The sequence below is a fragment of the Rhagoletis pomonella genome, unplaced genomic scaffold (genome assembly GCF_013731165.1).
Source record: "Rhagoletis pomonella isolate Grant_MI unplaced genomic scaffold, Rhpom_1.0 Rhpom_scaffold_00002, whole genome shotgun sequence".
Taxonomy (NCBI): Eukaryota; Metazoa; Arthropoda; class Insecta; order Diptera; family Tephritidae; genus Rhagoletis; species Rhagoletis pomonella.
In genome coordinates this window covers 67,306,026-67,330,204 of record NW_023458556.1, presented here as the reverse complement: position 1 = coordinate 67,330,204, position 24,179 = coordinate 67,306,026, and the positions used below count along the sequence as shown (strand labels likewise).

General features: G+C 33.5%; 1 protein-coding gene across 9 annotated transcripts in view; it reads right to left on the bottom strand.

Annotated features, from left to right (window-relative positions):
- Positions 1-20,641, bottom strand: part of LOC118734012 (Ca(2+)/calmodulin-responsive adenylate cyclase) — a 325,153-nt gene extending 304,512 nt beyond the window's left edge. For 3 of the 9 annotated variants that reach the window (XM_036463696.1, XM_036463693.1, XM_036463695.1), the window contains exons 1-2: positions 20,298-20,640; positions 11,645-12,083 (exon numbers count right to left, since the gene is read on the bottom strand). The gene's annotated coding sequence lies outside the window, so the exon portion shown is untranslated. Of the gene's footprint in view, positions 1-11,644; positions 12,084-20,297 lie in introns of all 9 variants that reach the window. The other 6 variants (XM_036463687.1, XM_036463692.1, XM_036463688.1 and 3 more) reach the window with 5 other exon arrangements.
- Positions 20,642-24,179: the final 3,538 nt, after the last annotated feature.

The following is a 24,179-nucleotide window of genomic DNA, read 5'->3' as shown; positions in this document are numbered from 1 at the left end:
TATGTCCAAAATTACTTAGTTACAAGTTAGTTGACATCTAATGCAGAGGTAACCGCCCTTGACTGTTTCACCGCCATAGCCTTTCAAATATAGTAACTTTTCCTCAAAGAAAATATACAGAAGGTAGTGATCTTTAGTTCCTTTCTAACTTCAAATTCAACTTAACTTATAGTAAAAAAGATTTCCTGCAGGGTATATGTACATACCCTGCAAGGAGTGACGTTAGCTTATACCCATCTTTAGTCTGTTTACACGAACACTAGTGCTAACTATTAACTGTATATTTTGTTCGAAAACAGCTAACTACTTTTGTGGGGCGATGGTCGCAGAAAAGCCAGACCTGGATACCTCTGAATTATAGGTCAACTAACTTGTAACTAATTATTTTTGAACATAAAATATCAATAAAAAACATTTTGTTAATTTTTTATTTTTTACATTTTTATTTATTTAATTTATATTCAACATTGCTGTTTATTTGCTTACATACTTACATACATGCAGTAGGTGGACTTGTATTGGATATCAAAATAATAATGTAAAATTTCCAACTTCATTTTATTTCTCCTGAATTCGTTGTTTTTTATGAGGACATTTAAATAAAAACTTGTAAAGAAAACAAACTCCCGATTACTGCATGACTACCCGACTTAAGAACTCACTATAATTTGGTTTTGACATAGCTAATTAAAAGTGAGGTATTTATCGAAATCACGTCAAAAAGCTAACTAAAACTTGATTATTTTTGATCTGAATGATAACTTTTCACTGCAGGGTAAAAGTTACATATAGTACATTTCTACATACATACATATGTACATATATAGTTTTCAGAATGATTCTTGCCTCCCCGGCTGCTGCTGTTTGTTGCTGCTTATCGATTTTTTTTGCCAGCCAATAACAGTAGCAGTAATGGCCGAGGCAGAAGATTTTTCAAGTTCGCCTCTTTGCCAGTGGCCTGAATAATATAACAAAGGATGCATTGTATGAAAAAACGGAACAATAACAAATAAATGGCGCAGGATAACTAGTTTGGTTGGCTGGATTGGGTTCGGAAAATGGCTGTGACTTTATTTATTTCCGCTGCTATGAGAACTTTTGTGGTATGTATTTTATTTATTTTTTCTTATTTTGCAAAGAACGTTATGTACATACATATGTACTACATGTAGAGGCTTCAAACAACAACAGAAATGTTAGCAGGAAGTTACATAAGTTATGGTATGGAGGATGGAAAACATGCAAACTAAACTATATATGTTGTAAGAAAAATGTGTATAACCAGTTCTGGATATGTAAATATACATAATAACAAGTCATTTTTAAGCAAAAAACAAAACCGACTTCAATTCTCATATAAAACTTTAAGATTATCGTTAATTTCTTCATGATCCAATGATCGGATTTGAACCAAATCAGTATTAGACTACCTGTGAGGTAACACCTTTCCTCTAAAAAAAGAATTCTAGAAATCGGTTAACGTGGTCCAAAGTTATGCGGTAGCATATATAAAAAAAAAAAAAGATATTCCGACGAACTGATAACCTTTTCCTTTTTGTGAAGTCGGTTAATACTAATAATAATAATAGATTAGAGCTTACACATACGTTAGTGTTTGGCCGAGCTTCTCCTCCGATTTGTGGCGTGCGCCTTCATGTGGTCACACAAAGGGGAGGGACCTACAGTTTTACGCCGACTACGAACGGCGAAATATACATATCGTTACCTTAATTCGCGAAACCCATAACCAACATATTTTCTATTTTACTGGATAAGCAAACAACATTAGAAATAAAAATCAAAAACGCTTTGTTTTTGGTAATAACACTATATCGTCGTTTAAAGTACAAAACCGCGTATCGTCATTCTGCAAAACCGCGTAACTGACATTGGCTGCCAAAAATTGGATTTGCTCACACAAGCTCTTGGCTCAATCCTTATCCATTCGTCCTGAAATATACTGGCCAGAAATGTGATTGCTTTATAAAAAAGAGAGCCATTTTTAAATATGAGTATTTTTACACTCCAGAAAATAATTTCTAAAACTTCACATACGCGGTTTTGCATTTTGCTGATACGCGGTTTCGCATTTTGTTGATACGCGGTTTTGCACTTTAAACGACGATATGTAATACCTCTATATTGGTAGTCATTCACGGTACATTCCCCAATATCAGAGTGACGATATATTAAAAAAGAAGGAGAGATGCGATAAGAGAACGTACTCAAAATCACAAATTTACTTTTCAAAAATTCAGGGGCGGTTTAATAAATACTAATTGAGAAACAAATTAACAAAAAATATAATATTTGTAAATCCATGGAAACGCTGCAACGGTTGGAAGTGGCATAGTATAAAAATACCAGTTAGCGAAGGACTTGGCAACAGTTGCATTTCCAATTGGTGTCAATTAGCACAGAAGAGAGACGAGTAGCGTGCTCGGCCAACATATAAAAAACCACACAGCTTCATGTGTAAATAAGTTTTGTTTAGGAAAAACATCTCCTGTTTTGTAACTTTTCAATAGCGACTGGGTTCAACTTCTCAATTAAGGTTAAATTGACAACACAAAGCAAAAAAAATAAAATGATTTTTTCAAACAACGTTCATTTCGGGGCAGTGTTGGCACTAATTTTTTAATCAGTTAGTTAACTCGATTAAATTTAATCCGATTACAGTTAATCATGATTAATTTTAATCTGATTAAACAGTTAATCGTAACCACGATTAAAAAATGAATTTTTAATCATTAACCCTTAATTTGATTAAGTAGGTTTGGTGATTAATTAATTTATGATGGAATTTTACTGTGCACACAAGGCCAGTTAATCGGGTATGGCTAAGTCGGTTTTCCTCATCAATATAAGCAATTTCGTGTGCATTTCCATTAAGATCTATTCCAACAGACGTTTTACAACCTAGGTTTTAATATTCCTCTGCACATGTGCGCTGGGTTGTAAAAGTTCCCAGTTTATGTATTACTAATAACAATAATTATAATTTTTTTGTTTATATTATGTGCTTTTTATAAGCGTAAAACACGAAATAATTACTGTAACTGGTGTTTGGTTTCAAATTCGGACAAACTAGACCACCAGCGATTAACGATTGCAAAAATTTAATCATTAATCGTTCAGTTGATTACGATTAATTAATTTTAATCGTCAATCGCGATTAACATTTTACATATTGCCAACACTGTTTCGGGGTTTCCATTATAGCGATTTGAAAATTTTGAAAATAAAAAGTATTTTATAAAGCATTTTCACATTATCGTAATTTACGGCTCATTCGTTATTCATAAACAAATCATGTTGAAATTAAGTAATTTTTCCATGAAAACTTTGTGAATAAATGCGAAATTCGCGAAAATTCAACCAATATCAAAAATTTGCTATCAAAGTTTAAAATTTTTTAATCAGATTTTTTTGAAAAGTTTTGAGCATGCATTTTTATAGCCCATTTAATCTCAGTATAATTAGGTGCAAGTTCGAAGTTGTGCATTTTTTTTTTATATAAAAAAAACAGTCTTTTAGAACATACATAAATATTTTGTGTGGATGAAAATGCGAAACACCCCAAACTAAAAAAATTCAACGTTCACTATTTGTAATGAAATTATAAAACTTCACACCTAAAATCTTTCTGTCAGCCTGGTACTACGCAGCCATATTTTTAACCGGCGAAGGTGTGAACAACTTATTTCTGAAGTAGCGTTACTAGCTTGAAGTGTGGCCATAATGCAGAAAAGTTTGTAAATCAGTTACCAACTTCACGTTGTACACAGGAATATTTGTATAGTAAAAACCGGTCAAAATTCTGGGCTCGAATCGTAACATCCGTTCACGCATCGTATAAGCTGAATGGGATCAAGAGTGCGTTCACATATGTCGTTGTCCGAAAAATGTTATTTTACGTGACGAGTAATACGATATCGTATGTTACGATTCGAGCCCGGATGCATAATAGTCCGATTTTAATTATATTCTTTAATCTATAAATCAGCAGGCGGAAAAGTTATATTTGTAATACAGAGTGTTTTTATAACTTGGCTTTCAGGGCAGACATTTTTTTTCTTAATTACGTAATGGATAGTTCAGCTCGAAAAAGCGGGCCATAAGTATGTCCCTAAACAAAAAAAAAAAAAACCCGAATCCGGTTTTTAATTTTTACATGGTATCCGGAATCCGGTTATCCGGTACATTCCTAGTCCAAATATTTTCAGATATTTAGTTTAAAAAAAATTCTAAAATTTCCTTCTGACCTTTAATCTCGTAGTTCTTGCTTCCCCCAAAAACAAAATATACCGTTATGCTCACCTGAATGATCCCTATCGATCCCTTAAAGATTCAATCAATATACACAATTTTTCCTATTATGAAATATGTTTTTAATTTTTCCCCTTTTTTTCGAAAAAAAGCATTTCTAAAGTTTTCGATTTTAATGTATGGGGTTTTCGGTCCTAAAAATCTATTATAAATTTATAAAATTAGAACGCATACCAAAAATTGGAATCGGTTGCCTAATGTGAATATTTATTAGTAAAGCGATTTAAAAGAAAATATATTTTAAATAATGAGTTTTAGTATTTAATTTTTAAAAACAACTTCAGTTTTGGTTTATGGTTCAAAGGGGGAATTTGTCCTATGTTACAAAACGGTAGACCATACAGTTGTCCACAAATAATAGGAGTGCGATGTTTTTTACCAGTTTTTGGCTATTTGTCTTTTGTTCATGTTTATTTTTTTTTTTATAAAAGTCCAGCTAGTTATACAACAAATGCCATACAAATTCTGATTTCAAACTTTGTGCAAGCATTACAAAAACTGCACAAATTTTCACCCAAAATTTCAAACTTTTTGATCAGAATCTTTAGAAAAAATTTTGGTATGCAGTTTTTTAGCCCGTTTAATTCTAGTATTACGAAGTGCAATTTCAAGCTGCTAAAATATTCCGTTGATTTTTGACAATTTGTTTTCTTTTTGCTAGCAGTGTCCTCCACATAAAAAAAAATTGGCGAACATATTTTGTATGGAAAAAGAGTGAAATACCTTCATCGAAAAATTCTCAAAAATCAGAAGAATTTTTTAGCAACTTGAAACTTTCACTTGGTTATACTAGAATTAAATGGGCTACAAAACTGCATACCACAAGTTTTACCAAAGATTCGGATTTAAAAGTTTGAAATTCGGGTGAAAAGTTGCGAAATTTTTATAAGTTTGAAATCTGAATTTATCTGGTCTTTGTTATATAACCAGCTAGACTTTTATAAAAAAGTAATAAACATTAAATAAACAAAAGCCAAATAGCCAAAACTGCTCAAAATATCGCACTCCTATTATTTTGTGGACAACTGTAGGTGGTCAAGTCCAGTGACATCGCAATGTGTATGGAACCATTTTTTTGGCACATAGTATTTGAGCAATTTTGGTTACTAGGTTGGGTACAACAGTTACAGTTACAGTTGGTAATAACAGTTACAGTGTGGTAGTTCAAATTAATTAGTTACAGTTAGTTAGTTACAGTTACAGTTAGTTCAAGAAATGGAAAAGAAATTGTCTTCTATTAAAACATCTTAAATCAGTTTACAGCTCTCGAGAAAAAAAAATAATCGTATATTTATTTCTTCAAGAGGATTTACAGCACAGGCAAAGTACTTTTTCATCTTAAAACTTAAGAGCTGTATGCTAAGCTTAATGAATGAAACACAATGGATAACAACGAGCTTTAAGATCACCTAAAATATAGGCGGTGGAAACGATGCTATTTTTAAAAGTTAACGGAATGTTAACATTTATTAAAATTTTCGGTGGAAAGGCCCTGTAAAAAATCTTAGAAATGGCTAAATTTGTCACGTATTAAGAAACAATTGGGAGGGAGAGGGGGCCTTTCCCCTAGTTCCTCCTTCGTGGATCCGCGTCTGAATTTAATCAGCTGACCACAAGTGTACGATCGAAAAGTTTTCTATATGTCCATCTTGATAGGCACGCATAAACACAAACGAAACGCAAAAGCTGTAAGCTCTTGAATTTTCTTAACGGCGAGAACTAAATTTAAGTGCTTTGGTTCAGAGTTAAATAAGACGAATTAGTACTACTTTTCACCTTACTTTTCACAACTTTTATTAACACTGAAAATAAATGGAAACTAAAATAGAAAATAACAAGTAATTAATAAATAAGAAAAAGGCACATTTTGCAAAAATTTATTCCAACGAAAAATTATGGGACCAATTTTGATCCAAGTGGACCAAATGTGGCAACCGTGCCACTTTTTTCAGGGTAGTTCAAATTAATTTGAGGTAAATTCGCCTTGACGAAATAATAACATTAGAACAGCAAACTTTTTTAGTTTCGCAAATCAGGTCTAAAAAGTTTTAAAAGTCAAATTTTTCCTACAATGAAATGAACACACATACATACATATGTATTTTGTTTCGTTCTTTTTTCTCCGCTTTAACATAGTTAATGCTACTTATACTATTATAACTAATGCGCCCTTACGCAGAAAAAAGAGTAAACGCTTGTGCACCCTTAATAAGTAAATTACCCTGTTGCATTTAAACTTGTATAACTTCTTGCCTCACCTGCTTTGTAGTTACTTCAACACGTTTCTGGTTACCCTTCATGCAAAAATTCGAACAAAAAACAGTGAACAACTTTTGTACAAACCAAATTCGATTTATACAGAATTCACTCATTTTATTCGGTTTATTTCCAAGTAACTCGAACAGTTTACTACGAGCTTTCTGTCACCACCAGCTGACTTCGTAGTAGTCGCATTAGGGTAAATTTACCCCAATTGCTTCGTTACAGCTGAGGACCTGTTTTGTGTTGTTTTAGGTCGCTGCGCTTTGAGTTGGGGTGCGTCACATTTAAACATAGTTAAATATGTACAATTATGAGCTAAACATTGGTTTCTTATGGCTTTTTCGTGGGCTCATTTGGTGGTACGAAATGCGATATACATGTTACTGAAGCAACAGTTCTCTTGATAAAATATTTACTCGAATACATATACATACATACAAACTGGGCTGACTTTAAGATTGACCTGAAACTAACATAGAATTTGAGCAGTCTCATGCAGCTGGTTGTGTTTTACTATTTTTGATCAAACAACTGGTATGACAAGTAGTTTTAAAAATTGTTAAATTATTATTTAAAAATTAGTTTAAAAATGTGTAAGCAAAGCAGCAACCTCCGAAAATTACGTGCCATGTCAGAGGCGAACTGTGCCAATATAAGGACCTTGCTACCATGTCCAAACAACTATTGAAGGAATGTACATAAGTTACCACTGTAATGGCGTTAGTACATCTGTTTAATGTTACTACCTTTTTAAAGGAGCTTCAAAGCACGGAACACATTACTACACTCAGAAAAAAGTCGGGCAAATATAGTCCTCTCAACACATGATTTGGTAACTATAAACAAATAGTGTAACTATAACCAAATCATGTGTTGAGAAAAACATATTTAGTTGACGTAACTAAACTCTGTTCTCAGTGTACGCGATTCACATTAAATACATTCGTATCTTCTCTTTAGTGTTTTTTAGAAAATACCATTAATTTATCTTTGTTAAGTTAATTACGCAAGGATTATTGCTGAGTTCGTAAAGCAATCGATACCATTTTTTAAAACCGTAGCAAAGCGGTGTTTGTACTTATTAGGGATGCCAAAATATGCGAGAAATTGCGATCCCGGGATTTCGGGATATTTTTTAGTAATCGCTGGATCCCGGGATTTTATGAATATGAGTAAAAATTCTATATCTGAAAGCATTTAAACATACCATGAAATAAAACTACTTAGAATTTTCGATAAACTGATTGTTAAACTCACATATTTATTAATCCAGACAAATCTTAAAGTAATACATTTTTTTTTATTGTATTTAAAAAACCGTGCGATTGAGGAACGTATACATCTCAAATAATAATGTAAATACCAGGTACTTTTAAAAGTAATGACAAATGAAAAAACATTAAACAAAAATATACAAAAACAAATTCTCTAAATATAGATATTTATTCTACTCCATAAAGAAATGGCGAATGACGATTTTTTTGCCATTTTTTCGCAATTTACTCGAAATTTGTTAGGGTTGACTTGTCAAACGAACCTCAGAGTCGGATTCAGCGGGTCGAAATACATGTTGGTAGGTGGGTCTGGTTAAAAACACGCACCCTTTTTGTGTGCCGGTGTGGTTATTATTGCACTTAAAACGTGCAAGTAAGAGCAGCAAAGCTTTCAAAGCGGGGTCTTCTTATTTTGACCTGCAGTTGTTACATAAAAAACCTACTGATGAAAAACATATTTCGGTCTCAACACATAGCCATTTGAAGATAATGACCCCTATCTCCTCCGTTACAAAATTTTGAATTTCTTTTACTTACCAGCACGTCGGATAAATTATATGTTTTTCGATTTGAGGAAGTTTGAGTAGATTGATTTAAGAAATTGTGTAACTTTTCCCTAAAACTTTCTGTTTCGTTAACATTAGCGATGCTATGAGTACATTCATTTAAATCTTCTTCAAAGAAGGTTCCGCTGCAATTTAAAAGTATAGTTTCAAACTTTTTGTTAATTGTAGTCAAAACAGTATTTTACAAAAACCATGCTTCAAATTCATAAACAAGTTCTTACTATCAATTCGATATTTTAAATTTTTCAGGATCTCGGGATTAATGCAAGCAACTCCTAGTATTTTCGGGACCTTAAAAACACCGCAATACCGGGATCCCAGGATTGGCATCCCTACTACTTTATTGAAAATTTCGTTAAAAGAATGACCGAATATAACTGGATACATTTTGTCTGTTTGAAACTACTAATCTCCGGAACTACTCAATGGATTTTCATGGTGATTTGACTGGTGACTAGACAGTAAACTCGGGCATAACATACGGTATAAAAAATGGGCTCTGATAAAGGGCGCGGCGCATTCCATAGCCGTGAAATTTTTAATCAGCTATAACTTCGGAACCATAAGTTACATGACTTTTGAAATTTGGTGTGAAGATCTATGAGAAATACATACAAATAAGTTTCTGACAGATGACGCTCGAATCGTGATATTTAAAGAATCCGTCTTTATCATACGAAATGGATGAATGGATATTAACTCTATGATAAAACCTATAATAATAATAGACTGGCGCTTAGACATACATATGTTAGTGTGTATAGGCCGAACTTTTCCTCCGATGTTGTTACACAAAGGGGAGGCACCTACAGCTGTTTTTCATGGCAGAAATACACTCGGAGTTTTGCTATTACCTGTCGAGGAGCGCCGGGCTTGAACCCAGGCCCTTCGGAATGGTAGCGCGCACTGCAAACAACTACAACCCAGTAACCGCCTTGATAAAACCTGCTTATGCAAAAAAAAAATTTGCCCAAAATATAGATAGCGCTGGAATCAAGATAATTAGATACCCCTACGAATCTACTTTTGATGACTTAATGAAGGATAGAACCATACAAAGAAGCACAAAATTGTTTAAGCGCCCCAGATATCTTAGACACATCAACGGGTCTTGGGTGTAACAAGAAGAATTTAGACAAATTAGAAAGAACACGGTAAGAATATCAATGACCCGGTTTGAACGGGAAAACACTTTCTTACTGTGGAACAGCAAGATAATAGGTGGAAATAATGGCTCATAGCATTGAAAGAGATTAGAACAAATACTGTAAATTAAATACGGGGTTCTCAAATATTTCGACACCCACGCCAAGTAGCTCATCGGAAAGATGGCTAAAAATGTATTGCAAGGTTTGATTACACACAGGCGAAAAAAATAAAAGCTTGTAAAAACAACAAAGTTTAAGCGATAGAAGTTATAGCTGACCAGTCAAGAAAAAGTAGTCTGATGAGGATATTTAGTGATCTCCGAAATAGTAGCTATAATATACCGCTGATATTTTGTTGCTTCTTCCATTTTTCCTTAAAAACAAATCGCGGTAAAAAACTCAATAACATTGTTGATATAAAGGCTGCATTTCTTTATTCATTCTGAACGTTTGGAATAAACTTTTTTGTTTATTTATTCTTTGGAACGTTCCTGATGATATGTTAACGTATATTTCAAACGCATTCTATTTATTCCGGCTGTGAAATGGGATTATCCGGAATGTATAAAGAAACGCAGCCAAAGTGTTTAGTTGGCTTTTCTGCACTGAACAAAAACAAAAAATAATAACTTAAAGATTTAGCAATTATGAATTCTTTATACAATGGAGTTATTTAGTTTAAACAAATGCTTTCATTATGACGTTCTTCTAGAAAACGTATATAATAGGGTAATTGACTTGGTTTTTACAATCCGGTTTAAGCCGTTTTTTTTTTTTAATATTTTGAAGCAGTTTTCTTAATCTTCATTTTTTGAATACCAAGTAAACCGTATTTTTGAAAATCGAATAAACCGGGTTTCAAGTTTATTTATATGCTAGCATCTAAAAGTTCAAAATATGTATTAAAGGTAAAATGGGACTACATAGAACATTTGTATTAATTTTATATCTGAATACTGGTAAATTTTTCACTGCAAAAAATTACCTCCAAAAATAAACCGAAAGAAAATCTTTCAATTTTTAATTTTATTTTTTTTGTTGGTGCTGCTTACTAAAAACGAATGGTGTCGCCGCGACATTTTATTAAAATTGGACAAACCAGGTTTAAGTATCCTCACGAAGCAACTCGAACTCTTTGTCTGCGTTAGGTGGCTTTGGTCTCCGATGATGGAATTCAAGTAGTGAGAGTTGACGAAGGTGTTGATTGATTGTCGATGTGTGGCCTGTCTATAATAGACTATATTTGTAAAGTCGGTCTGGTTCAGCGGATGGTGTATTCTCATTTCCAAAACAGTCGGTTCTAAATACGCGTATTTTTCTCGACAAAGGACTTTTGTTTTAGCGATCTAATCTTGTTAAGATCGGTGGACTTCAGGGTGTGAATTTTTCACTCATTTTTTTCTGTTTTACTTGTAATCCAAAATACTTTGAACTTATTTTGCCTTACTATTTTTAGCAGTCATATTGTAATTTTGTTCATGATTTCTGACTAACAGTAAATGTTACTGTAGAGGAAATATGTAAAATAAAATTGGTTTATCCGGTTTTTTCTTAATTTGAAAATGGGGAACCGAATAACTCGAAACCCGGTTTAAAGAAAAGGCGAATAATCGAATACCCTTCTAAATATATAGCTAGTTATGAGTAATCAATTTGCGTGAATTATGATTTTTCTCCTTCAATAAGTTGATATTTATGGCCTAACATATATAGTTGTTTTTAACTCTAATCTTTGCAAAGTATTTACGTCAGATCTTCTGATAAGAACTCGACAGCGCTATAACTATTAACTTCTAGTAAATGTAAATATGTACATACAATTATGCGATTGAAATTATAAAATATTTGGTGTCCTTGTACGCATGGTATTCCAGATTTTGGTATAACATAGAACATCCAAAGGTTTATCAAGTCAACCCAATAACTCAAAATTGATAAATTTGCATATTCATGCTGCTGGCATAAGGATGACGATATGTACATATATAGTATATGTTTATGAAATGTACTATATCGCTAAAGTGTCTAAGAGCTTCCATCATTCAACAATTACTATGCCACTTACCTTTCGAATTTGTGATGCAGCAAACCTATGCGCTGATGAGAAAATTCAATTTTAAGCAGACGAAGCGGCTAATATTAGGTAAATTCATAACCCAGTCGACGGCGGTGGGCCGATGTTGAACACTGACTCAATCAGACACCAATTGTGCATCAATTTTCTTCCACTTTTTTGGTTATTTACCTTTTCGTTTAGGTTTTGGTATATTTGTATTGGTTTCTTTCTGTAACTGCTGTTTACTTCACAAATAAACGAATTACATTTTTGTTGCTGTATTTGTTAGTGTAATTTTTCATATAGTATTTCTATATTTTGCACTTAAAACCACCTATTTGACGACTTTCATTTTTTACTTATTTTTATTTTTTCTTTGTTAAGATTTATTAGATACAACAAACTCTATTATGGTGCACGTTGTGTGAACAGTGTGTCGTCTGGGAATCTGTAGGGTGAATGAGAAGAAAAGGAGTAAAATGCAGCATGAGAAATACAGAGATATGATGTACGGAAACAAGATAGGAAGCTGCAAAGATGTAAAATGGCAGACAAATAACAAACAGCGCAGACATGGCAGACGGCAGACGCCGGAGAGACATCAATGCACAAAATGTTGAGCTTGCAAAAGACGAATTGGAGTTTTCGCTATACATATACACACATACATATGTGCATATTGTCGTTTAAAGTACAAAATCATCATTCTGCAAAACCGCGTAACTGACATTTACTGCCAAAAGATTGGATTTGCTCAAACAAGCTCTTGGCTCAATCCTTATCCATTCTTCCTGAAATATACTAGCCAGAAATCCGATTGCTTTATAAAAAAGAGAACCATTTTGAAATATGAGTGTTTTTACTTTCTAGAAAATAATTTATGCAACTTCACATACGCGGCTTTGCATTTTGTTGATACGCCGTTTTGTTCTTTAAACGACGATATACGTATGTGTGCAAAAGAATATGCAGCAGCAGTCGTATCAGCAAACAGGAGATTTCAAATTAAAAAGAAGAAGTAATCCAATACGCCGACATACATACGTGCAAATTATTGAAATGTCATCAGCGATGTATCTGAAAGATACAGCCATCTGGATACAGTAATAATTCAGAAAGTATGCAAGTATGTGTTTTTGAATGTGGAAAATAGGGGGTTATAAGGGGGGAAAGGTTGCAGACCATGGAGGGAAAGTTGCTGCAGAAGCCGATTGCAAACAATGAAGCTGTTGACGAGTTTCAACAGCTCCACAGTAGAATTCTCCACATTGCTTAGACTTGACTTGAAATCAAGACTTGGCGTGTCTGAAAGGGGTCTTACAGTTTGATTTATATATGCATATGTACATACCGTCACCTGAAATGAAAAATAACGTAACAACATCGTAACTGAAATGCAAAAAGTCGGAACTTATAAAAAATTCAAAATTCATTTTTTGATTGTTATGATGGATTTCATCGAATTACAACTACCCACATCGTTTTATAAAAAAAAAAGATAAAAAATTAGTCACGACTTTTTCCATTTCAGTGACGATGTGGTTACGTTATTTTGCATTTCAGGTGACGATACATTATGTACATCTGTAAATCTATTAACATACATATGTATGTATGTAGACCAACAACGTACGATACGACGGTATTGCAGATAGATTGTAGCCAGTAACGCGCATGTGAATTTTTGGAACTGCTTAGAACCACTCGGAATCAGCCCTAAAGCAGCCACACACACTAATTCATTGATGAATGTCTAGAAACTTTTCTTGTACACATTTCCTCATTTGCCTTGCAACGCCAGCGCGTTTGAAGACCTTTTCAAACAGAAAAAAAGCTGAAGAATTACAACTAAACGGCTTGCCAAATCGTAGCTTTTGGATGAGGAAACACGCGAATGTGAAACACGAATTTCAGACTTCGTTCCAACGAAGAACCGTGGGAATGCGTAAAATGTGTTCGCTATATCGAAAAAGGTCGGAAATGACGGTAAACGGAAAGAAAACTCGTGTGGATAAACATGTATGTACATAGGTTGACTGACAGATACATTGTTTTATGTAGATAGAATGGTACATAGGCAGAAAGACAAAAAGTCCGACAAGCTTACAACAAACCATCTAAAAATAACCATTGGACAAGAAAGATAGCTTGCAAAAAGACTGTGCGATTTGCTTGGCGGCGGTGCCGGCTACCGCTAATGGACTGCTTGCTGTTAAAATGATGGCTAAAAACTTGTGACAACAGCTGAGAGCGCTGGGCACAAGGGCGGACCAACCAACCCGTTAAAATATACACAAGTGCATAAAACGTGAAATGCGCAACGACGGAAAGCCAAAAAAGATACAAAATGTGCAAAAAGAAATGAAGAGAATAATATGAAGGTACCTACCAGCATTTGTACAAATACGAGTAGGTACATATCAATAAATACATACCCATTGTATTCATGAGCGCTTGTGTACATATGTACATACATACATAAATACATATGTGCTTATATGAAGAAAAATTTGTATTATAGTTACGGTGACCATCGGTTCTGTTTTTTGCAGGACCGTACTGTTTTTCAAAGGTCGGTCCTGCGTAGTTTTTCAAACCTAAAAAACCTGAAAATGTACTGATTTTTTCCAACTGTCCTGCATTTGTCCCGCATTTTATTCGTTATTTTGAAATTATCGGACAATGGATGGATTTTTTCAAAAAAGTGTTTTTTGGTACTTTTCGTAGCTTTTTACCAATATCGCATGAAAAAATCTGCCAATCAACGTAAGCGACTTACAGCTCGAGGGGTATTGATGTGCCTCTTACCAAAATATATAACTTGTGGCGACTTCCATGAAAATTATTAGTGCTACAGGCGACCATTTGCATTTTGTCGTCAAAATCGAAGAAAGTAAGAGTTTCAATCAAATACGCAGTTTTATTTGATTATTTTTTTCATTAGTTTAAAAATTCGATAAAGAAGATATATCATTACAGTAAATTTTGAGCCAAAGATAATGAAAAGCGGATTAGAAATGTAGATTCTATGAAGCGCAATCTGCACAAATTATATATTTTTGTAAAGGGCACATAAATACCTATGTAACTCGTCGTTTACATCGATTCATGACGTAGATTTTTGACAAATAACTGCGAAAAGTACCAAAAAAAGGGTATTGTTTTCGTTTTGAACGACTCAAAATTTGCCTATAAAATAATATTTTAAAGATTTACACTTTTCGTGTAAGCTATTGTAATTATAATATGTTTTACTATACTTTTATAAATATTCACGTAAAAAAAGATTATTATCGATGAAGAAAACGTGATTCGTTTTTAAAGTTTAAAATGTATTAAGAATTTAGAATCATAAATACTCTTTTGATATTTTTATACTACGTAAATATATGTAGGCATATTTTTGAAAAATTTTCCTTCATTTTGAATCCATATTTATGGTCACCGTAATTATAGTACATATCTGTGGCACTTTATTAAAACAGTTTAAGTGGCTTTAGAAGGTTTAACTTTGAATTAAAAAAGAATAGGTTTCTCTCGAAAATTGTTATACATATTTTTTTAAGCTTCTATTAAAATGGCCTGTTAAACTACACCTATGGCTAGTTATTCGTTAAAATATTATTTAGAAACCCAATGAAATATTACTTTAAAGGCAAAATGGCCTATCTCCGGATAAGTCGCTTAATTAATATATCACAGATGTGTACATAAATACCATTATGTGGAAGTACGGTTGCTATTTTGACCGAAATGTAACATTTTTGGTAGATTTTTTTTTTTATTTTGATGCACTGGCACAAAACTTTCACATTTGGTACATTGCTGAAATCTAGTAAAATAAGGTAATTATTACTTACACCATATATAAACGTAAAGCTTAGAGCCATGCTAGATGCTAAAGGCTACCACATTGAATACTAATTTGTATTAACTGATTAAGCTTTTCACCCGTTAATCGTTTTGAAATTAGTGTACAATTTTTTTTTTTTTGTTTGAAAAAAATTCAGTTTTTCTACATTGTTTAAGGTTTAGAACTAAACTTAGTTATTTGAAACAAAACTTTTTTGTTGGAATCAGGGACCGAAAATAACAGTTACTTTTTTTAAACTTGGTATCAAATGAAAAAGGACGGAAATAGCTTCCAAACAGTAATGAACGAAGATTACCACCTCTACTTATATATATTTTTTTAATTTAATACAAAAGAAATTCATATGCCTGACTCAAGGTTTGTTCCATGGTAATTAAATACCGTTTTTTAATGAAATATTTTCCAATAGGGGGCCTTCCTCGTTTAGACATTTCAGTTTTAAAGCTATTTCAGTTATCTTTCATTTGATACCAAACTGGTTTAATTTGGATAAGCGGTTTGTTTAGTATCAGGAAATGACTTTTATGTAAATATTTGGCCAAGGTGACTTAAAAAAAATATAACTGTTAGTTTCAGTACCTATTTGGAATATAAAGGAAGTATTTGTCTTCTAATTGTTTTTGGTTTTACCTTAATAGCTTACCTAATGGCAGAAATATTCAACTCTGAAGATGAGGACCTTCGATGTACAACTCTTTTTTGGTTCACTGTATATGAGCAAGTCTCACGAGTTATTTTTTTTCTGGTTTCACTCCCTTTCTTCGGCAGAAAAAACCGCTAAAGCATACTTCTGGCATTTATTTCAATCAATTGAGTTCCAGAAACAAGCAAAATAAAAGAAAATAAATCAAGTATTTGAACCATTTTAGCCTTAAAACGTTTATTTAGGCGAAAAAGTACCGAAATTACTAATTTTTTTAATGACTTTGGGAAGTGCTCAAATATAATGTTCATATTAAAGGCAATGGACGTTGGCATCAAATACAACATATCTATGAAGTTTCAATAGTGCACCATGAAATTCAAAAATGGCAGCATGCAGAATATCTGTCACAGTTATTTTATAATTTTTGAAATTTTAAAATTTCTTTTCAATTTTAAAAGTTAAAGATATTCAAAATGTCAACATAAAACGGTGGAAATGTCCTTCTTGTCAAAACGAACGAATCTAGTGTAGTACATCTAGTATCTCACCGAATGAAAAAAATTACATTGAGTAATAGATGAATATGATTTGAGAAAATAAAATTCCATTTTAGAATTTTTATTGCTGCACTCGAAATTCTGCCTAAAATTGTTATATATGTGCATGAAGAAAGAAATATTTATATGCATAAGGAGTACTGTGTAAAAATCTTAAACATCAATATTTAATTACTTTTAAATTATGTACATATATCGCTTTTAAGTTAAGGCCTGCGAGTAAAAGTATTAGATGACTGCGTATGGTGCTACAGGGCGTATACGTTACATACGCAACTACGGGTATGTATATGAGCATGAGTGGTTATTTCTACTTTTTTTAGTATATCTTTTTTAAGATTTCATTTAAGTACAATTTCGCGACGGAATCTTGTTCTTTATACAAAACTAAAGATAATGCATTTTCTAATGGCGATTTCGTTTCTACAAAAAATGTTGCCTTCTCAGCGCCCTCTTCTTAGTGTTTGTGCGTAAAGGGCAAAGAGAAGGTTGCATTTTTCGGTAGAAACGAAATGGGCATAAGATAGGTTTACCACCATTTTCGACCAAAGCCCCTTTTTGTCGAAATATGTAACAACTCGTGAGATTTGCTCATATGTCATAGAGATTAAAAGCTACTGCCAAAAATCGTTTGAACGAGAAGGTAATTAAGGATGTCAAATATGCAGGTAACGAATAGCTTCACAAAGAGATGCGAAAAAGTCATGAAAAAAGAGGAGAGGCGATTGACCGACTGAGATGGCAGATTTACTCATTTTTTTCAATGAGGTTTGCTCCAACCGATCTTATGACTCAACATGTGTATTCCAGGGATGGCTAGATTAATCAAATGTATAGCATTAAGCAAGTAATTATTTTCAAAAAGCGATTTAATCATCGTATCAAATTCCCTGTTCTGATTAACCGAACCCATTAATCGATCAAATTTCATTTCGAAATTCCTCAAACTGGTGACTATTTACATATCGTCGTTTAAAGTACAAAACCGCGTATCGTCATTCTGCAAAACCGCGTAACTGACATTGGCTGCCAAAAATTGGATTTGCTCGCACAAGCTCTTGGCTCAATCCTTATCCATTCGTCCTGAAATATACTAGCCAGAAATGGGATTGCTTTATAAAAAAGAGAACCATTTTGAAATATGAGAGTTTTTACCCTCTAGAAAATAATTTCTACAGCTTCACATACGCGGTTTTGCATTTTGTTGATACGCGGTTTTGCACTTTAAACGACGATATGTATAAATGTTGATGTGTTTTCGAGGTTTTCGGAAGACAAACACATCAACTTTTTATAGAGATTCATTATGCAAAGAGTTATATGCAATAGGCCCACTCCTGCAGCAGAAAAACATAGTCCCAAAAGATGTTTAAGATCGACTTATTTGAGCTTTATGTGCAGCTGAAATTAGCAAATGTTTTTTCGAACATTAGATCCCCCTTTATCCCGAGCCAAGGGACGCGGATTTAGTTTTTTTGAAATTTTTAAAACTATTAGTAAAATCTTTAAAGCGGCAGTTATTTCAGTCAGTAGCCCCAGTTAGGTCACACAGAAAGGAGAATTCTACGTAGTAAGGGTTATAATCCCTAAGCGCGGCAGAAAGGAATTCTACGCAAAAATATTGTGGACGCAAGTAAAAATTGCGATTTTTGGCAATTTTTCTAAGGGGTCCGTAGGGAACCATAGCGGGCCTAGGTGGTCGGGGGTTGCATTTTTGTCAATGGCGGTTCATGCCCTCTCCAAAAATGTCGGTTGGAGGTGCCACGCCCACTCCCCCTTCGCCCACCGTACCTTTAACGAACGGCCATAATGGAAAGTTTCCCCTAAATTTTAGATACTTAGATGTGGTTTCATACATTTTGATCACCACTGTATATACATACATACGTTACGTACAAAAATATTCATTTATACAAGAGACGACCACATGTTTCAGTCCAACTTTATTGTTTAAATCCACTGCACATAAACATACTTACATGTGTATGTGCATCATTACAAAGCTTTAAATACACAGTATGTATATTTGTTCGTTTGATCGTATATCTGCAGATAGCTTCTGTGTCTACTGCCTACCTTTTTGCTGGTAAGTAAGACGGGGTTCACATTGGTTCGTTGCATACAGATAACCATGAGCAAAACAAAACATACATATGCGGGTAAAATAGGAAGAAGCTCCAATAAAATGAATGTTTCAAGCGTCGCTGGCTGCATATGAATAGGAGGCACAAAGACAATACTCGTATTGTATGCTGAGTACGTCTTCTTTGTAAGCGCCAATGGTTTGTTTTATTGTTTTTTCAAGAAATACGCTTTAAAAAAAAATAAAATAAAAGTACTACGTTGCTTCTTTTTATTTTTATGTTTTTGTATGTGAAAGAACACTGCACAACACATGCGGTTTAAATAACGTCAATGTATTTTTCTTAATGTTTTCTATGTTTATTTTTTCATTTTTGTTTTGTTTTATTTTACTGTGGCTTTTGTTGCTATCGCACGTTCCTACTATGCCAAAACACTTATTTCATTTTCTTATTTTTGTAATGTACTATTTTTGTATGTACACATTTATTAACGATTTTTATGTTGTTGTTAATTTTACATTGGCTTAGCTTAATTTATGTTGTACATATATTATACATAGGTATGTGTATAGGTAGTGTGCATATGTAGCTTTTTTACGATTACCTCATGCGCTTTCTACACAACTCCAGCGGCTTGCTCTTTGGTTCTATCTAATTTGTTGTTTTCTTTTATTGTTTCGCTTGCATTTGCGTGTTTGTACTCGCACTTGGTTTGCTAACATGTTTATTTGTTTGTAAGATTTAGTATCTTGTTTTGCTTTTTAGTTGCAATGCACCCGCAAAAAGTTGCGATTATCTAACCGTTTTCACGCTATTTAGTTGGACTCAACAGCCTACTAATTACAGTACAATTCGACTTTGAATGCTCTTCATTTGTGTTAAGATTTTTTTCTTCGAACAAGTTTTTTCTATTGATTTTTCATGTTTCTTAATTTTGCTTTACACAATCTGTTCATATTTTCGATTTTCTCTTGCGATTTTTAAAGCGCGAAACAAAATTTGCAATCTATTGGTCAGTGTTACTAGACTCGCGATTTCTTCCTTTCAGGGCAACATTGTATTCTTCACAAACTTTCCACCCAGAAATTTTCTTCTTATTTTTGGCTTGTCATGCACATTTTCGAGTATAATACATATTTACTGTTATCACAAGTTTGAATTTTTGCTTTTTACAAGCGGTTCGTCTCAAATGCATTCGAAGAAACTCAGCCCCGGAACATATATATATGTATGTATATGTACACCTTTGCAGGCACACCCATACATTTTCACGGATACAACCGTCACTCGCTGTGGACTTGAACACCCAAATGAAGCACCAAAAATTGTGTGTGTACTTCAAAAACACAGCAAGATATCAAAAGCGAATAAGGAGCATGAAGGAACGAAGAAAACTTCACAAAATAAATCAGCAATCAAACAAAACTATTCGAAGCTACTTTGAAAAAAATTAAGCAAACATTTGTGTAAGCCAACGCTTTTGAGCAGTTTTTCTTAGTACCTCTTTGTAGAGCTCCAATAAACAACGAAAAAACACTCCACCAGCAGTAGTCAGTACACAAAAAAACCCACACACACCTCACATCTTTATGCCCATCACAATTGTTAAAAAAAATGCTTTACGGTTCTCCGTTGCGTTCCAAACACGCTTTGTATTTTTTCCGCGCTTGCATCCGTTAACGACGAGTTGAAAATAAAGACTGTTCATTCTACCCTAAAAAGTGCACTATTTGCTCTGTGTTCGACGCTGTTGCTCTGCTTCTGCTACTGGTCGCAGTCCTCGTTTCAGTTTTTTAGTACTCGCTGCGTTGCTTTTCCTTGCTCCTCGCCCATTGCCCCCACCAACTCATGAATGAAACCCACAGCGACTACGCTTTTACCTAAACAACAGATACTCGTTCTTGGTCGCTCATACAAGCACATGCTCCAAGCAGAGATACACCAGCCAGAGAACCGGCATAAAAGTTTGTTTGCGTGTAGTACACTCACGCCTTGCCTATGGTCTTTGCTGCTATCGCTTCTGCAGCGTGAAGCGTTTTTATTTTGAGACCATGGGGGCTGTTTAGCGCGCTCCATGCTCCATCCTCACATCAGCATTGGGCATGTGTGAGAATAATAGAATATCGCGGCGCTCTAACGCTCTTCTCCATAGCGTTGGCCAGTTTTTATCATATGCGTGTGTGAGTATTGGTATGGTTTGTTGGGGCTTTTGACATTTCTACCAATGTTTTTTGTTTTCATTTTCAACATCATTGTGCGTATGGATACGTTTGTGTCAATGTTTCGCTTTAAACACGGAACCCAGCAAAAAGTTTTCTTGTTTTGGCAAGCGCTTACTTTTTGCATCGATGGAGTAACCCATTATAATACACTTTAAGAAGAAGCGGCTGCTTCATTCCAAAACACAGTAACTAACATTTTCTCGGAAAATTGGGTTTTTATAATTTGGGATATACTATGCTTAGACGCACCTTTTAACTAGGCCTAGTTGTTGATAGCTGCAAGATATTCGAAGAGACGACACATCTAAAACCTAGTATCTACACAAATTTTTTAATATTTTCCCATCCCAAAACAAAGTATCTGTTTTCTCTTTTTATTTTTATTTTTTAACACATACAAGTGTGGAAAATAATTTTTACGCTTTCTCGCTTACCTCCAATGACATGCCCAGGTTAAAGTAATGCGTTCTGTAAACTAGAAGGTATGTGGTGAATTTCGAAAAGTGCTTCCCAATCGAGATTCACCACTCACCTTCTAGTTTACAGAACGTATTACTTTAACGTGGGCATGTCATTAGAGGTAAGCGAGAAAGTGTAAAAATGCTTTCTCACTGCATTACCTGTAAACTGCATTGCCTGTAATGCAGTGGGTAAACGAGAAAGTTAAAAATTGTGTCTTGAGGCGTATTGTAATGCGCTACTCCGTCGATACAAAAAGTAAGCGATTACTAAACAATCAAAGTTTTTGCTGGGAACATACATACATACATATGTATGGATGTGGGTGTGTATATGTGCGCATGACTGTTAGTACATTCGCACGGTCGAAGTGATTTCTACTCAAGGTGGGAAATTTCGTTAGACTATGTTTAGACTTAGAGCTTTTAGCCCAAAAATAAAACTTTTTAAAGTAAAAAAAGGATGTTTGGCCCCAAATTACGACCGATTGTTCGGCTTTGGTTTGCCGATTAAGCGGCAATATTTAACTTCGGCAAAAAAAACTGCCGAAGTTTTCTGCAATGAAAAAGCTTCTGTTATAATCCATTTGGCGTTCGCAAACGGCGTAAAACAGTAGGTCCCTCCATTTGTGTTACAACATCAAGATGCAGGAGAAGTTCGGCCAAACACTTAGCGTAAGCACCAAAATATTTTTATTATTAATGCTAGATTACTCGCATTTGAAATTTAGCGAAAACTTTTAGCAAGAAAAGATTATTTTTTGTAAAATTTTTGAAATAGGGTTTGGAATAGTACAAAGTCAGGGAAAGGAATAATTATATGGCATTTTTGGTACATACGCGGTTTTGCTTCTTCGGTCAAAAAAATCGTATTTTCAACTAAAATTACCTTTCTATTCTTAACTAAATATGCAGTTGCAATAAAATTAAAAATAATGAAAATTGTGATACGTGTTCAAATTTATTCGTCAATGGAATTAAAATTTGGATGGAGTAGTATATAGTATGTATGTTTATATTATTAATGTTTTTCTTGCAGTTTTAATATATATTCTTGTTGATTTTGTTTTTTATTTTATTGTTAAAAAATGTTTTATTTTTTTTTATTTTTATGCGGATTCTCTTTTACCAAAAAAAGCCTTGTTACTTTAAACAAAAAATAATCCTAAAGTGGTTTCAAAAAAATATATTTCTTGTTTTTTTATTTATCTTTTTTTGCTTTTTTATATCTACTTTTTTTTATAAAAAAATAACTTGTCTTCTGTGACATTATTTGAAACTATAACATATATTATTATGGTTGTACAATAAATTTAAAAAACAAAAATCTATTTCTTGCAATAGGTACCCGTAAATAAAGATTACATTGTTGGGATACAAAATATGTCCACGGTGCATGAGTTTGTGGAATTTGTACGATAAATACACTTTTTTTTTGACGAGTTGCTTATTTTTTTTTAACTTAAACCTTTTATAAAAAAGTTAATAGAGGCTAAGAATAGATCTTTGTGGTATTCACAACAGTGTAGTAAGTGTCATATTGTTGTACGTCGTAAACTGTAAACGCCTAAAAAGTATATTACGGAGGTTCACAAATTACCATCAAAGTCATATTATGAATTTTCGCAGTGTTAAAAAATAGTTGGATGTGGTTTCAGGTTTTCTAAACATTTATTCAAGCTTTTTAAGTTTACGTCATACAACAATACGACACTTACGACACCGTTGTGAATCCCTCAATTGAATTTTATAATTTTGAGCATTATTGGATGTTAATATTACGTTGTAAGATGGAAATAACAAAGTTTGCAACCAACTCCACTAAAGATTATTTTTTTAATAAAGGGTCTGATGAGAATGCAATATTGATTTTTTTTTGTTTTTTGTTTGTAAAGCCTTTAAATTGAATAGATAAAAGATCTCTCGAAAATCAGATGCACTTTTCGACATGTGACTACGTTCCAAAAAAAAATAAAAAATCGTCAAGGGCAAACGATAGTATGCAAGGAAGTTTCCAGAGATCTGTCTTTCAGGTAGGCTTCGTCGAGTTAAAAGTGTTGCTCGTCCTCAAAGCATTAAAAATGTACCGATAATTATGTTGAGTTTCCTATGGGTCCAATATGGACATCATCGGTCTGCTTTTCTTATCAGTATTTACTTAGATGTTTAATGTTATGCAAGCATTCACACTATCTCGATTTCGGACCCATTCTTGATTTCACATCTAACTTATTTAGTTTTTCTTCGAAAAAATTTTACTGAAATTAGGTCAACTTCGCCCAAATTGAGAAAAAATCGGTAACATCTCTAGTTTATGCATAAAGTGTTGAGTGACTTACTTACATACATCATAGTGCCTAAGCCAGCCGTAGGAAATTGTTAAGAAATATTAATAAAAACTTATGAAAGTGAAAAAATATTTAATTTTTCAATCTCGGGGTATGAGCATATAAAAAGGTGATTAGCCATGCCTATAGTTAAAATAAAATAATTTATATAAGAGCGTTGTTTTTTTTTATATTTCAGTGCAACTTTTTGAGTCGTGCTGTACGATTTGCGCCAGCTATAATAAAAGTTTGATAAATAAAATCCCACCGAGCAAAAATATCCCCTCACTTATTGACAAGTTAACGAAATATAAACAATAACAAAACAGCACCTGTCAGTAAGACATAATGAGTAGAGAGCACGTCGCTCAACAAG